The sequence below is a fragment of the Ranitomeya imitator genome, chromosome 6, assembly GCF_032444005.1.
Source record: "Ranitomeya imitator isolate aRanImi1 chromosome 6, aRanImi1.pri, whole genome shotgun sequence".
NCBI lineage: Eukaryota > Metazoa > Chordata > Amphibia > Anura > Dendrobatidae > Ranitomeya > Ranitomeya imitator.
Window position 1 is genome coordinate 232,659,165 of NC_091287.1, and position 16,820 is coordinate 232,675,984.

Genomic DNA, 16,820 nt, shown 5'->3' on the forward strand with positions numbered 1-16,820 from the left:
GCAGAAGCAGCATGGATGAAAAAAATGAACATTTAACTTTTAAGTCACAAAAATTAAATTTTAGCAACAATTTTTTTTATTTTCCCAAGGGTAAAAACAGAAACTGGACCCCAACAGTTATTGTACAATCTGTCCTCAGTACGTCAATACCCCATATGTGGGGGGGACCACTGTTTGGGCACACGACAGGGCTCGGAAGGGAAGGAGCGCCATTTGATTTTTTCAATGAAAAATTGGCTCCAATTTTTAGCGGACACCATGTTGCTTTTGGAGAGCCCCTGTGTGCCCAAACATTGGAGCTCCCCCACAAGTGACCGCATTTAAGAAACTAGACCCCCCAAGGAACGTACCTTGATGCATAGTGAGCACTTTGAACCCCCAGGTGCTTCACAAATTTATCTGTAAAAATGAAAAAGTACTTTTTTTTCACAAAAAAATTATTTTAGCCACAATTTGCTCATTTCCACATGGGCAGCAGGATAAAAATGGATCCTAAAATTTGTTGGGCAATTTCTCTTGAGTACATTGATACCTCAAATGTGAGGGTAAACCACTGTTTGGGCACACGGCAGGGCTCGGAAGGGAAGGAGCGCCATTTGACTTTTTGAATGAAAAATTAGCTCCAATTGTTAGCGGACACCATGTTGCGTTTGGAGAGCCCCTGTGTGCCTAAACATTGGAGCTCCCCCACATGTGACCCCATTTTGGAAACTAGACCTCCCATGGAACTTATCTAGATGGGTGGTGACCACTTAAAACCCCCAAGTGCTTCACAGAAGTTCATAATGCAGAGCCGGGAAAATGAAAAATCATTTTTCTTTCCTCAAAAATTATTTTTTAGCCTGCAATTTTTTATTTTCACATTTTAACAGGAGAAATGGACCCCAATATTTGTTGGCCACTTGGTCCTGAGTACGCTGATTCCCCATATGTGTGGGTAAACCACTGATTGGGCACACGTCGGGGCTCAGAAGGAAAATAGTGACGTTTTGAAATGCAGACTTTGATGGAATGGTCTGCAGGCATCACGCTGCATTTGCAGAGCCCCTGATATGCCTAAACAGTAGAAACCCCCCACAAGTGACCCAATTTTGGAAAGTAGACCCCCCCAAGGAACTTATCTAGATGTGTGGTGAGCACTTTGAACCCCCAAATGCTTCACAGAAGTTTATAACGCAGAGCCGTGAAAATAAAAAATCTTTTGGAAGATGGTGGCGCCCATGGAGAAGACGGACGGACACCGGGAGGTTTGGTAAGTATGAGGGGGGAGATCGGAGCACGGGGGATCGGAGCACAGGGGATGATTGGAGCACAGGGGTGGGATCGGAGCACGGGGGGAGTGAACAGGAGGAGGGGGGAGCAGACAGGACAGAGGGGAGCGGAGCACAGGATGGAGGACTGGGGAGGAGATCGGTTGCAGTTGGGGGGGCAGATCAGCATTTCCAGCCATGGCCGATGATATTGCAGCATCGGCCATGGCTGGATTGTAATATTTCACCAGTTTTCATAGATGAAATATTACAAATCGCTCTGATTGGCTGTTTCACTTTCAACAGCCAATCAGAGCGATCGTAGCCATGGGGGGGTGAAGCCACCCCCTGGGCTAAAGTAGAACTCCCCCTGTCCCTGCAGATCGGGTGAAATTGGAGTTAACCCTTTCCCCCGATCTGCAGAGATGCAATCCCTCCATGATACCACATAGGCGTTACAGGTCGGATTGGCACCGACTTTCATGACGCATACGTGGCGTCACAGGTCGGGAAGGGGTTAAGGTCTTGAGAGTGGCTAGGCCACATCATGACCTTTATGTGCTTCTTTTTGAGCCTCTCCTTTGTTGCCTGGGCTGTATGTTTTGGGTCATTGTCTTACTGAAAGACCCAGCCACGACCCATTTTTTATGTACTGGCGGAGGGAAGGAGGTTGTCACTCAGGATTTTACAGTACATGGATCCATCCATTCTCGTGTTGATGCGGTGAAGTAGTCCATTGCCCTTAGCAGAGAAACACCCCAAACATAATGTTTCCACCTCCATGCTTGACAGTGGGGACAGTGTTCTTTGGGTCATAGGCAGCATTTCTCTTCCTTCAAAATCAGCGAGTTGACTTAATGCCAAAGACCTCAATTTTTATCTCATCTGACCTCAGCATCTTCTCCCAATCACTCACCGAATCATCAAGGTGTTCATTGGCAAATTTCAGACGGGCCTGCACATGTGCTTTCTTGAGAAGAGGGACCTTGCGGGCACTGCAGGATTGTATAATAATCATAACAATAATAGTAATAATAATTATATTTCTATTACGCTGTCATATTCTGCAGCACTTTACATTTTAGAAGCAACTTGTACAGACAATAGAAATTACAGCATAACAATAAACACATAGATCAAAATAGATACCAAGAAGAATGAGAGCCATGCTCGCAAGCTTGCAATCTATGAGGAAACAGGTGAGACACGAAAAGTGGATGGTAATAATTGCTTTCATTGTTTGGACCAGCCATAGTGTAAGGATCGGGTGTTCATGTAATGCTGCATGAACCAGTTATTAGCCTAAGTATGTAACAGTACAGTCACAGATGGCTATTAAATGCATAAAGCATGTGAGAACATGATGCAAGGAATCTGGTTATGGTATTATATGGCGTAATGTGTTACCAATGGTTTTCTTAGTGACTGTGATCTCAGCTGCCTTGAGATCATTAACAAGTTCCCCCCATGTAGTTTTAGGCTGATCTATCACTTTCCTCATGATCAAGGATGCCCCACGAGGTGAGATTTTGCATGGTGCCCCAGATCGATGTCGATTGACAGTCATTTTGTATTTCTTCCATTTTCATACTATTGCACCAACAGTTGTGTCCTTCTCACCCAGCATCTTACTTATGGTTTGGTAGCCCATTCCAACTTTGTGTAGGTCTGTGATCTTGTCCCTGACATCCTTATAAAGCTTTTTGGTCTTGCTCATGCTGTAGAGGTTAGAGTCTGACTGATTGAGTCTGTTGACTGGAATCTTTTATAACTGACTATGTAAGACAGCTGTCTTTCATGCAGGTAACGAGTTGATTAGGAGGAACTAACTGTTCTGTAGGAGCCAGAACTCTTATTTCTCAATTCAAAATGCAAATAAATGTATATATTTTATATACAATGTGATTTTCTGGAGTTTATGTTTGATATTCTATCTCTCAATGTTAAAATTAACCTACCCTCAAAATTATAGACTGTTCATGTATTTTTCAGTGAGCAAACTTACAAAATCAGCAAGGGATCAAATAATTATTTCCTTCACTATACACACATTCCTGACCAAAAGTGTTTGCACCTTTGAAATTGTTCCAGAAAATTATATATTTCTCCCAGAAAATTATTGCAATTACACATGTTTTCTTATACACATGTTTATTTCCATTGTATCTATTGGAAGAACACAAAAGAAACAGAGAGAAAAGGGCAAGTTGGACAAAATTTAGCAGAAAACCCCCAAAATGAGCCAGACAAAATTGTTGGCAACTTTCCATAATTGTTGGTAAACCTCTTTGCTTCAAGCCTGTGAAGCTTGTTCAATCTCACCTTTGGCAAGTAACAGGTATGGGCAATATGAAAATCAAACCTGAAACCAGATAAAAAGGGGAGAAGTTGACTCAATCTTTTCAGTGTGCCACACTAAGCATGGAGAACAGCAAGAGGAGAAGAGAACTGTCTGAGGACTTGAGGACCAAAATTGTTGAACAATATCAACAATCTCAAGGTTACAAGTCCATCGCCAGAGATCTTGATGTTCCTTTGTCCATAGTGAGCAACATAATCAAAAAGTTAGTTACCTACAAAAGATACATGACCCACATAATGAAATCTTGTAAATCACTTCTATTAATTATATATAACTACAAAAAGTAAGAAGCATGACAAAATGCTTAAATAGAACCATACACAAAAATATGGTAAGAGGGTCTTATGTAGACTTATTACATCATGCATATATCTACTATCGCCACAGATGGCACAAGGGAAAATAAAACCATCACATATATAAATGTACTCCAAATAGCACTATGTATGAATAAAGTGCCCCAGTTATGAATAAAGTGCCCCAGTGCATAAAAATATTATGATCACTAAATCTTTAGTAAGAATACAATATATAGTATAGGTGATTAATATAAGGTGCACCTATGCATACACAGTCAAGAGTACAAAGGGCAGAATATACAGTTAGGTCCATATATATTTGGACAGAGACACCATTTTTCAAATTTTGGTTATAGACATTACCACAATGAATTTTAAACGAAAGAATTCAGATGCAGTTGAAGTTCAGACTTTCAGCTTTCATTTGATGGTATCCACATTAAAATAGGATGAAGGGTTTAGGAGTTTCAGCTCCTTAACATGTGCCACCCTGTTTTTAAAGGGACCAAAAGTAATTGGACATATTCAATAATTTTAAATAAAATGTTCATTTTTAGTACTTGGCTGAAAACCCTTTGTTGGCAATGACTGCCTGAAGTCTTGAACTCATGGACATCACCAGACGCTGTGTTTCCTCCTTTTTGATGCTCTGCCAGGCCCTCACTGCGGTGATTTTCACTTGCTGCTTGTTTGTGGGCCTTTCTGTCTGAAGTTTAGTCTTTAACAAGTGAAATGCATGCTCAATTGGGTTGAGATCAGGTGACTGATTTGGCCATTCAAGAATATTCCACTTCTTTGCTTTAATAACTCCTGGGTTGCTTTGGTTTTATGTTTTTGGGTCATTGTCCATCTGTAGTATGAAACGACGACCAGTTTTGCTGCACTTGGCTGGATCTGAGCACAAAGTATGGCTCTGAATACCTCAGAATTCATTCGGCTGCTTCCGTCCTGTGTCACATCATCAATAAACACTAGTGACCCAGTGCCACTGGCAGCCATGCATGCCCAAACCATCACACTGCCTCCGCTGTATTTTACAGATGATGTGGTATGCTTTGGATCATAAGCTGTACCACGCCTTCGCCATACTTTTCTCTTTCCATCATTCTGGTAGAGGTTGATCTTGGTTTCATCTGTCCAAAGAATGTTCTTCCAGAACTGTGCTGGCTTTTTTAGATTTTTTTTAGCAAAGTCCAGCCTAGCCTTTTTATTCTTGATGCTTATGAGTGGCTTGCACCGTGCAGTGAACCCTCTGTATTTACTTTCATGCAGTCTTCTCTTTTGGTAGATTTGGATATTGATACGCCGACCTCCTGGAGAGTGTTGGTCACTTGGTTGGCTGTTGTGAAGGGGTTTCTCTTCACCATGGAGATTATTCTGCGATCATCCACCACTGTTGTCTTCCGTGGGCGCCCAGGTCTTTTTGCATTGATGAATTCACCAGTGCTTTCTTTCTATCTCAGGATGTACCAAACTGTAGATTTTGCCACTCCTAATATTGTAGCAATTTCTCAGATGGGTTTTTTCTGCTTTTGCAGCTTAAGGATGGCTTGTTTCACCTGCATGGAGAGCTTCTTTGACCGCATGTTTACTTCACAGCAAAACCTTCCAAATGCAAGCACCACACCTCAAATCAACTCCAGGCCTTTTATCTGCTTAATTGAGAATGAGATAATGAAGGGATTGTCCACACCTGCCCATGAAATAGCCTTGGAGTCAATTGTCCAATTACTTTTGGTCCCTTTAAAAACAGGGCGGCACATGTTAAGGAGCTGAAACTCCTATGCCCTTCATCCAATTTTAATGTGGATACCCTCAAATGAAAGCTGAAAGTCTGAACTTCAACTGCATCTGAATTGTTTTGTTTAAAATTCATTGTGGTAATGTCTCTAACCAAAATTAGAAAAATGGTGTCTCTGTCCAAATATATATGGACCTAACTGTATAATGTAGCAGATGACGTAAACATGCAAAATATGAATAAAGTGCAATAGTGCTGTCAGAGATCTCTCAAGGTAAGTATCACAGTAATAATATACAAAACAAGGTTGCACTCTATCGTGCTAAAGCATGCCTAATATGAAATACATGAAACATGAATAGCAAAATGGCTTTTGAACATTAGGAAAAATATTTGAAAGACGCTTAGCATAGAACTTGGCCAATTAGTGTGAGCCCATCAACCATCGTCAAGGTGGTCTCATTAATCTGATGGGTCCCTGACCTCCCTGTCCAAATGTGAACATTAACCGAAGGCTAATGTCTGTATGCCTGGGTACATGTGGACACCTCTGTCAGCGAAGCCTACATATAGGTTGGCCGGAACCAAGTGTGATTAGATGTAATTAAAAACCACATGGTGAAGGGAGGAGTGCTCAGTCAGTAAGCTAACATAGAAATGACAGAAAAATGACTGGCACATCCAGACTAGTGTGAATAAGTGCATACCAGGAGCAGCTACCACCATATACAATATACAAAAAAGGTTGCACTCTATCATGCTAAAGCATGTCTAATATGAAATACATGAAATAAGAATAGCAAAATGGCTTTTGAACATTAGGAAAAATATTTGAGAGACGCTTAGCACAGAACTTGGCCAAATAGTGTGAGCCCATCAACCATCGTCAAGGTGGTCTCATTAATCAGATGGGTCCCTGACCTCCCTGTCCAAATGTGAACACTTACTGAAGGCTAATGTCTGTATGCCTGGGTGAATGTGCCAGTCGTTTTTCTGTCATCACAGTAATAATGATATATCCCACCACCCAAATTAGAGTGTATGATCACATGTTCAGATATCAAGGTGTGAGTAGTTGACAGTATATTACAAAGATGAGGAAATAAACAATGATATTCATATAGGGCATGATGTATATGGAATAATATTACATACCTCAGACCCGTGCTAATTTCCTGACATGTATTTCGCTGATGACTTTCACAAAGGAATTCATCAAGAGAAAAATTTATAAAAAGTTGTAACGCAGAATAGACCAGACAGTGGATAAGCAGCCTGAATCAAGTTCTAGATTGTGAGCCCCATTGGGGACAGCGATGATAATGCGTGCAAACTGTAAAGCGCTGCAGAATATGTTAGCGCTATATAAAAATAAAGAATATTATTATTTTTAAGTTCCAAAGAAATTCAAACTGTCCTGCGGGCTCAGGGTGCATCACTGACATCACGACCTTTCAGTCCACTTTTGAATTAAATGAAATGCTATGGCAGGAGACTCAAGAGGACCCCACTGCTGACACAGAGATATAAAAAAGCTAGACTGCAGTTTTTTAAAATGTACATGAGTAAATGTGGGAAAGTATCTTGTGCACAGATGAGACAAGATCTTTTTCGTCAAGCACAATATTCTACTGTTTACCAAAAACAGAATTAGGCCTACAAAGAAATGAAAACAGTACCTACAGTCAAATATGGTGGAGGTCCAAAGATGTTTTGGGGTTGTTTTGTTGTCTCTGGCAGTGCCTTGACTGTGTTCAATGCATCATGAAATCGGAAGAAAACCAAAGGATTTTAGGTCAAAATGTATTGCCTAGTATCATAAAGTTGGGTTTATGTTATAGGTCATCGGTCTTCCAGCAGGACAATGACCCCAAACATACTTCCAGAAGCACCCAGAAATGGATGGAAACAAAGCACTGGAGAGTTCTAAAGTTGCCACCAATGAGTCTGGATCTAAATCCCATTGAACACCTTTGGAGAGATCTTAAAATTGCTTTTGGGAGAAGGTACCCTTCAAATATGAGAGACCTGGAGCAGTTTGTAAAAGAGGAGTGGTTCATAATGCCACTTGAGAAGTGTAAAGGTACCGTCACACTAAGCGATGCTGCAGCGATACCGACAACGATCCGGATCGCTGCAGCGTCGCTGTTTGGTCGCTGGAGAGCTGTCACACAGACAGCTCTCCAGCGACCAACGATGCCGGTAACCAGGGTAAACATCGGGTTACTAAGCGCAGGGCCGCGCTTAGTAACCCGATGTTTACCCTGGTTACCATCGTTAAAGTAAAAAAACAAACACTAAATACTTACCTACCGCTGTCTGTCCTCGGCGCTCTGCTTCTCTGGTCTGGCTGTGAGCACAGCGGCCGGAAAGCAGAGCGGTGACGTCACCGCTCTGTTTTCCGGCTGCCCGGCGCTCACAGCCAGAGCAGAGAAGCACAGCACCGGGGACAGACAGCGGTAGGTAAGTATGTAGTGTTTGTTTTTTTACTTTAACGATGGTAACCAGGGTAAACATCGGGTTACTAAGCACGACCCTGCGCTTAGTAACCCGATGTTTACCCTGGTTACCAGCGAAGACATCGCTGAATCGGTGTCACACACACCGATTCAGCGATGTCAGCGGGAGAGCCAGCGACGAAATAAAGTTCTGGCCTTTCTTCCCGTACCAGAGACATCACAGCAGGGGCCTGATCGCTGCTGCTTGTCACACTGGACGATATCGCTAGCCAGGACGCTGCAACGTCACGGATCGCTAGCGATACGTCTAGTGTGACGGTACCTTAAGAAGCTTGTTGATCGTTATAGAAAGTGATTGATTGCAATTATTTTTTCTAAAGGAGATGCAACTAAATATTAATTTGAGGGTGCCAACAATTATGTCTGGCCCATCTTTGGGGTTTCGTGTGAAATTATGACAAATTTGCATTTTTTTAGTATTTTTGTGTTGTTCCAATACACACAAAGGAAGTAAACATGTGTATATCATGTGTATAACGTGTATAACAAAACTCGTGTAATTGCAATAATTTTCAGGGAGAAATACATCATTTTCTGGAACAATTTCAAGTGTGCCCACACTTTTGGCCATAACTGTATATATGTGTGTCACAGGATTCCAGGATAGCAGCACTAAGGGGCGTAGCCCAAACACCAGGTCCAGAGGGGTGAGCCAGGGGAAGAGCTATATATCAGCCTGACAGCTCTGTATATATCCACATGTAAACTTCAAACAAAGAAAAAGTATGCAGCTCTCACAAAGACATGTGAAATTTCAATCCTTTATTGCATGACTTTCATATCAGATGGTCAGGTGCATAGGTATACGGAGGGTGCTAGGACAGGATGAAGTGGAAGATGGCCATTTCGCGTTTCCATGCTTCAACGGGTCCAGAGACCTGAAAAAAGACATGAACAGCACATCCAAATATAACACATTGATCTAATGTCACTAAGCAAAAATTTACAAAACTGAATGTGAGGTTCTTAGCTTAACATTCTGATCAGACTGTCATGTCATGGTGAACTTGTCAGTGGGTATGCAGGCTAAAAGGTGTGGCATTGTGCGCAAACCACTATCAAAGCGAAAGTGCACCATTATTTTTTTTTTTAAACCCTGCCTCATTTATTTTTGGGAAACATGTATGCTGTAATTAAAAGAAAAAAATAGTGATAGATAGCCACAGTTTTAATTGTGCAACAGATAGACAGATAGATAGATCGATAGATAGATAGATAGATAGATAGATAGATAGATAGATAGATAGATAGATAGATAGAAAGATATGGGATAGATAGATAGATAGATAGATAGATAGATAGATAGATAGATAGATAGATAGATAGATAGATAGACAGACAGACAGACAGACAGACGGACAGACAGATATATGATGGATAGATAGATAGATAGATAGATAGATAGATAGATAGATAGATAGATAGATAGATAGATATGGGATAGATAGGTAGATAGATAGATAGATATGAGATAGATAGATAGATAGATATGGGATAGATAGATAGATAGATAGATAGATAGATAGATAGATAGATAGATAGATAGATAGATAGATAGATATGGGATAGATAGATAGATAGATAGATAGATATGGGATAGATAGATATGGGATAAATAGATAGATAGATAGATAGATAGATAGATAGATAGATAGATAGATAGATAGATAGATATGGGATAGCTAGATAGATAGATAGATAGATAGATAGATATGGGATAGATAGATATGGGATAAATAGATAAATAGATAGATAGATAGATAGTAGCAGTCCCAGCTCCTACCATCACAAAGCCTTCCTACACCAGGAAGCCTCAGGAAGCCTCCCAAGGAAAAGTACCCAAAGCCAGTCTGACCAAGCCATCAACCTCCATGGCCTGACAAAAGGTGAAATCCAGAAAATGGTACACAAAGTCAAAGAGGAATATCTCAGCATCTGGAGGAACGACATAAACAAATCCCAGAAACTGACAATATACCGGAATCTACAGAGGGAGTACAAACTGGCCCCATATCTAGAGAAACTAGAAAACCCCAAAGATCGACAGATCCTGAGCCGGTACAGACTGAGCGCCCACAGCCTACTCATCGAATCCGGGCGGCACCGACAGAACTACAAGCCTCGAGAGAACAGACTCTGCCAGCAGTGCCCCCAGGAGGCCGTGGAGGATGAGGCCCACTTCCTGCTGAGGTGCCCCAAATACTCCGCAGTGAGGGACACTCACTTCAAGAGACTGTCTGATCTCCTCCCAGATTTCACCTCCAAGGAGGAGGAAGAGAAACTGCCAATAATACTGGGGGAAGAGGAAAGTGCAGTGGCCGTAGCAGCGGAATATGTCAGTGCCTGCCACAGACTAAGAGGAGCCTGATATGTCATGGACTCCCGTACCCCAACACTGGACATATCCCTATCCCCCGACTAAAGAGCCCGATATGTCATGGACTCCTATACCCCACCCTGGAAACATCCCCTATCCTCTAAAAGGAATTTGATATTCCCTGGACCTCTATATGCCCCCCTCCCCCACCCCCGTATTTTTACCATATGCTTTGGCAATGCTAACATGTACTTAGTCCTGCCAATAAAGCTCATTTGAATTTGAATTTGAATTTGAATTTGATAGATAGATAGATAGGTAGTACCAAGGCTAGGTTCTCACACAGCCGTAGTTTGTAAATCAGACTCTGACCAGATTTTAAACAACATGAGGTCAGAGTAAGATTTGATTTTCTCAAATGAGAAGATGCAAAACATTATATCAGTGTGGTCCGATTTTTTCCATGGACCCATCGACTTATATGGCAGACTGTGATCCAAACATCAGATACAAGTCGTGCATGCAATGATTTTTTCCTTGGACTGACTCTGAAGAAAAATTCTGACATGTGCACAGCCCCAATGAATGACATAGATCCAATGTTTAATCAGATCACACTCAGACTGAAAGTACTGTCATCAGCACAAGCCCTAATAAAGTAAATGGTAACCTAGCCTCCAAGGAAATTGTCAGTTTACTGCAAACCAATATTATACGGCAACGGTCTGTGCAGAGATATAAAACCATCCTTCTGACATTTTATCTCTGAAAGACACAACTAAAGCACTTTTATTTGGTGTGAAATATCTCAGAAGCCATTAAAACTTACACCAAGGAAAATTGTTTTACTTGCAGGTTAAATGCTGATAAGGTCTTCTGGGTCACTTGGGTGTAGCAAGGTTCACAGCTGTCTGAAGTAACCATTTGTTCTTGTGAGTTGTATTCTTGAACACTGCTCCTCACTGCTCTGATAAAATCTAACTCTTATGAGGTAAAGAGTCAATCTGAAACCTCAAAGGCATTTCCCATAAATCTGATAAATTACAGCCCAGGTGCGGTAACAATTTGTCAAGATTGTAAATACGAAGAGTTTAACCAAGCTGTCACAATGAAGAAAGTGAGAGTCTGTCTGAGAGGCTCTACCTGCAAATCACACCTGGACTATATTACCTTTTGCAAGCTTGGGCCAAATTTACAGTCTTTTAACAGTTACAAGCAATTATGATTGTGTAACTACTCAAGTCATTAGCAAGTCCATACAAGATGGCGTTTCTTCTCCAACAACATAACTATAGATAGTTGTCTATCATTTCATATTAATTTATTTGGGAAGCCAGAATGAAAGCAGTATAAATTATGTTCATGAGCTTTGTCTGAACAGAAATTATACTCATTTCCAAGCGCTCAGGCTTTTTGTACAATGAGTGCTAACAGATATATCATTCTCTCTACTGAATGAGTAGAGGAGCGCTGACTAACATAGATTGCATACAATTGACATAGCCCAATAGTTATGTAAACTTTCGAGTACACTCCCATGACACTGGTGAAGACGGCACTGGGGATTTGGTTACGACAAAGTGCTGTTTGCCGCACATTTCATCCATTGCGTCTTACGGGCAGTATTTATGGAAATGCTGTGAATTTCAAATCCCCAATATTAATTTATGTTGTGAATTTATTCTGCAGGGTGTGAAGGAGATTGTGAGAATCTTATGCTCAGAGCTGCTGTAATAATCAGCACATATCCACTTATTATTTGCCATGTGTGAATGTACCCTTTGAAGAGGACTGGTCACCAGGATTTTGGACTCTTAACTAAAGGCATTGCTATTAAGGTGTTTTGAGTCAGATTATTCAGCCATGGACATTTTATGCTAATGATGCGTAATTGCAGTGTGGCTAGATGTTGCACTTGGCATCCTCCTGCAAGTCCTGATATTATCCCTGCTCTGCCTGCCTCAGGTCTATGACTGACAGATTACTGCTTCCTTTGACCAAAATCTCATGCAGGCACCATCATTGCCAAGGACTGGGCATGCACAGACTGTTAAGTTTTTCCTTAAATACAGTGTATTCGGCTCCCTGGAACTTTTCAACCTTTTCCCACATATCATGCTTCAAACATTAAGATTCCAAATATAAATTTTTGGTGAAGAATCAACAAGTGGAACACAATTATGAAGTTAAGCAAAATGTATTGGTTATTTTAAATTTTTGTGGAATTCAAAAACTGAAAAGTGGGGCGTGCAATATTATTCAGCCCCTATACTTTCAGTGCAGCAAACTCACTCCAGAAGTTCATTGTGGATCTCTGAATGATCCAATGTTGTCCTAAATGCCTAATAATGATAAATATAATCCACCTCTGTGTAATCAAGTCTCCGTATAAATGCACCTGCTCTGTGATAGTCTCACGGTTCTGTTTGAAGCACAGAGAGCATCATGAAGACCAAGGTTTGCAACAGGCAGGTCCGTGATACTGTTGTGAAGAAGTTTAAAGCTGGATTTGGATACACAATGATTTCCAAAACTTTAAACATCCCAAGGAGCACTGTGCAAGCGATCATATTGAAATGGAAGGAGTATCATACCACTGCGAATCTACCAAGACCCGGCTGTCCCTCTAAACTTTTATCTCAAACAAGGAGAAGACTGATCAGGGATGCAGCCAAGAGGCCCATGATCACTCTGGATGAACTATAGAGATCTACAGCTGAGGTGGCACAGTCTATCCATAGGACAACAATCAGACGTACGCTGCACAAATCTGGCCTTTATGGAAGAATGGCAAGAAGAAAGCCATTTCTCAAAGACATCCATATAAAGTGTTGTTTAAAGATTGCAACAAGCCACCTAGGAAACACACCAAACATGTGGAAGAAGGTGCTCTGGTCGGATGAAACCAAAATCAAACATTTTGGCAACAATGCCATATGATATGTTTGGCGTAAAGGCAACACAGCTCATCACCCTGAACACACCACCCCCACTGTCAAACATGGTGGTGGAAGCATCATGGTTTAGACCTGCTTTTCTTCAGCAGCATCAGGGAAGATGGTTAAAATTGATGGGAAGACGGATGGAGTCAAATACATGAACATTCTTGAAGAAAACCTGTTGGAGTCTGCAAAAGACCTGAGACTGGGAGGGAGATTTGTCTTCCAACATGACAATGATCCGAAACATAAAGCAAAATCTACAATGGAATGGTGCACAAAGAAACATATCCAGGTGTTAGAATGGCCAAGTCAAAGTCCAGACCTCAATCCAATCGAGAATCTCTGGAAAGAGCTGACAACTGCTGTTCACAAACGATCTCAATCAAGCCTCACTGAGCTCAAGCTGTTTGCCAAGGAAGAATGGGCAAGAATTTCAGTCTCTCATTGTACAAAACTAATAGAGACATACATGCAGCTGTAATCGCAGCAAAAGGTGGCGCAACAAAGTATTAAGTGAAAGGGGCCGAATAATATTGCACGCCCCACTTTTCAGTTTTTGATTTTCCACAAAAATGTAAAATAATCAATACACTTCGTTCAACTTCACAATTGTGTTCCACTTGTTGTTGATTCTTCACCAAAAATCTACATTTGGCATCTTTATCTTTGAAGCATGATATGTGGGAAAAGGTGGAAAAGTTCCAGGATGCCGAATACTTTCGCAAGGCACTGTATGTTATATCTGGCCATGTTATAAAATAAAGATCATTTAATAAAAAAAGTAACTCCACAAGTAAAGTATTCCATTGCTGCCCTCTACAAGCATTCTATTAATTTAACGATGTACAGTACAGACCAAAAGTTTGGACACGCCTTCTCATTTAAAGATTTGTCTGTATTTTCATAACTGTGAAAATTGTAAATTCACACTGGAGGCATCAAAACTATGAATTAACACATGTGGAATTATATACTTAACAAAAAAGTTTGAAACAACTGAAATTATGTCTTATATTCTGGGTTCTTCAAAGTAGCCACCTTTTGCTTTGAAGACTGCTTTGCACACTCTTGGCATTCTCTTGATGAGCTTCAAGTGGTTGTCACCGGAAATGGTTTTCACTTCACAGGTGTGCCCTGTCAGGTTTAATAATTGGGATTTCTTGCCTTATAAATGGGGTTGTTACCATTGGTTGTGTTGAGCAGAAGTCTGGTGGATACACAGCTGATAGTCCTACTGAATAGACTGTTAGAATTTCTATTATGGCAAGAAAAAAGCAGCTAACTAAAGAAAAATGAGTGGCCATCATTACTTTAAGAAATGAAGGTCAGTCAATCTGAAAAATTGGGAAAACTTTGAAAGTGTCCCCAAATGCAGTTGCAAAAACCATCAAGTGCTACAAAGAAACTGGCTCACATAAGGACCGCCCCAGGAAAGGAAGACCAAGAGTCACCTCTGCTTTTGAGGATAAGTTTTTCCGAGTCACCAGCCTCAGAAATCGCAGGTTAACAGCAGCTCAGATTAGAGACCAGGTCAATGCCACACAGAGTTCTAGCAGGAGACACATCTCTACAACTGTTAAGAGGAGACTTTGTGCAGCAGGCCTTCATACTTCAAACTGCTGTTCACAAACTATCTCCATCAAACCTCACTGAGCTTAAGCTGGATGCCAAGGAAGAATGGGCAAGAATTTCAGTCTATCGATGTACAAAACTGATAGAGACATACACCAAGCAACTTGCAGCTGTACTTGTAGCAAAAGGTGGCGCAACAAAGTATTAGGTTAAAGGGGACAAATAATATTGCACGCTCTACTTTTCAATTTTTAAATTTCCTCAAAAATTTAAAATAACCAACAAGTTTCATTAAACTTCACAATTGTGTTCCACTTATTGTTGATTCTTCACCGAACATTTACATTTGGTATCTTTATGTTTGAAGCATGATATGTGGGAAAAGGTACTGTATCTCACTGGTTTCAGATTAATTAAACAAGACTTTACTAAACTTAAATTATGAAATGACTTTTGCAGTCAGAAATAATACCTTACCAGATTTCAGTTCTAGGTGGAAATCTTGGTCCTCATTATCCCCCTCTAAGAAAGCACATTAATCTATAAATGCCTGGGTCTATGCTATTAAGATATTGTTCCAAATTGTATCTACAGTTATCTTAGCCCACTTATTTTTCTCTTCACCCTAACCACCTAATCTTACTGTGAACATCTATATATATAATTGTCTAAGGGTTTTTCCGTCTGTCTGTCTTTCTGTCTGTCTGTCTGTCTTTCTGTCTGTCTGTCTTTCTGTCTGTCTGTCTGTCCTGGAAATCCCGTGTCTCTGATTGGTCGAGGCCGCCAGGCCTCGACCAATCAGAGACCGGCACAGCATCGACGTAGAAATCCGGCCTCGACCAATCAGCAACGGGTACAGTGACGATGATGTCATAAAGGACGTAGACATCTCACGTTTCTGATTCAGCGACGGGCACAGTATCGACGTAGATGTCATAATGGTTGCCATGGCGACGATGATGTCATAAAGGTTGCCTCGACCAATCAGCGACGGGCACAGTCTGCCGCGAATTCTGGAATCATCATTGTCCATATACTACGGGGACATGCATATTCTAGAATACCCGATGCGTTAGAATCGGGCCACAATCTAGTTTTTAATAATAACATTGGTACTAAAAAAATTGTGTGCATATGTCCTTTAAAAGGCTTTAAAATGGCTTGTAATGTTAGCCAAACCTCCCTCAGTGCACAGCAGGGTGCTGATTGGCTGGGTGAGTTGCCTGTAAAGGTACCTTCACACTGAGCAACTTTAGAACGAGAACGACAGCGATCCGTGACGTTGCAGCATCCTGGATAGCGATCTCGTTGTGTTTGACACACAGCAGTGATCTGGATCCCGCTGTGACATCACTGGTCGTAGCTAGAAGTCTGGAACCTTATTTGGTCATCAGGTCGGCGTGATTCGTCATGTATGACAGCAAAAGCAAGGATGCCTGCAATGTTTTTTCATGGAGCTAACAACCAGCGAGAACGATAAGTACGTCACTGGATTGCTCCTGCATCGTTCAGCTGTTGCCGTGTTTGACGTCTCCTAGCGACCTAAACAGCGACGCTACAGCGATCGGCTCATTGTCTATATCGCTGCAGCGGCGCTTAGTGTAACGGTACCTTAAGACTTCCTACAACAACCCATTGTCCACAAGGACAATTAATATTCATTATGACTCATGACCAGTACCCTGCAAAAACTTCAGCAGAAATACGGAGTCATATTTGAAGACCCTTGAAAGGATCACATACAAATTTACAAGGCTACTGCCAATTCATGGTACTAGACATTATTCTTTCAATAGCTCATTTGTATTCATATGCCAC

General features: G+C 41.2%; 1 long non-coding RNA gene across 1 annotated transcript; it reads right to left on the reverse strand.

Moving 5' to 3' along the window:
• Positions 1 to 8,918: 8,918 nt before the first annotated feature.
• Positions 8,919 to 11,578, reverse strand: LOC138641357 (uncharacterized). Its single transcript, XR_011313788.1, has 2 exons — positions 11,318 to 11,578; positions 8,919 to 9,049 (listed from the first exon to the last, which is right to left on the reverse strand). It is a non-coding gene; the product is annotated as an uncharacterized lncRNA (long non-coding RNA).
• Between the last annotated feature and the right edge of the window lie 5,242 nt (positions 11,579 to 16,820).